The following is a 1,029-nucleotide window of genomic DNA, read 5'->3' on the forward strand; positions in this document are numbered from 1 at the left end:
ATATGACCATTGAATGTTTTACTCTTAGGACCCATAATAAAATTGGTGATAATCCCCTTGTATGACCTTTGACGTCACTAACTCAATAGTTGCTCAAGGGTGCCCTCTTGACTCCCGGCGAATAAATTATAGTTGCACGCAACTTCCGGGGCAACTTCGCACCCATACGGCGATTTTCCTTGACTACTAATAAGCATTGTCATGATGCTGCATAAGCAGTATAGTTCGTGGACTGACTAAATGATGCTATGGGTAGTACCAGGGGCAGTATTCGCCACTTGCACGGTTCCGCCATTATGCACGGTGTGCGGGGAGAGCCTCGAACTGACAACATACATGAATGGGAATTGAACCAGTCATATAACATTCTGTGTAAGGTTACGTAATTCTTCCTTTCATGTATGCTGCCAGTTCGAGGCTCTCCCCGCATATAGTGCATAATGGCGGAACCGTGCAAGTGGCGAATAGACGAATCCAACGAGCCCAGTCATGGTCAGGATTTGGTTGGCCATTATCGGGTTCCCGTATGCACCAAACAGGTGTTGTGAGTGCCCAATTGGGTGGATTAAACCCGCTTAAAATTCGATGTTAGATTCTTTTGTAAACTGTCATCATTCTTTTCTCTACGTGTAACACGGGTGGTAGAATGCAGTTTAAAATACCCTTCACGGCCGCATCATTCACATTTTAGGTGAGATAGGTGGGTCCCCGTCGCGGCTATGGCTGCTATTGAGGTGTGGGAATGCGTGAAATTGGATTCGTCTATAGTTCATGGACTGAATAAGCATTGCCAAAATACTCAAGATGACCAAATGAGGCTGCATGGACAGTATAGTTCATGGACCGACTATAAGCATTGCCAATGGCCAAATTATGCTGCATCCTGCATGGGCAGTATAGTTCATGGACTGACTATAAGTATTGCCAAGATGCCCAAATGTTGCTGCATGTCAGTATAGTTCCGGAAGAAAAAAAATACTGGTTATTTAATTTGTCCAATATCATAAACATTTTTCAATATGAAGATCT

The sequence above is a fragment of the Amphiura filiformis genome, chromosome 20 (assembly GCF_039555335.1).
Source record: "Amphiura filiformis chromosome 20, Afil_fr2py, whole genome shotgun sequence".
In the NCBI taxonomy this organism is placed as follows: Eukaryota; Metazoa; Echinodermata; class Ophiuroidea; order Amphilepidida; family Amphiuridae; genus Amphiura; species Amphiura filiformis.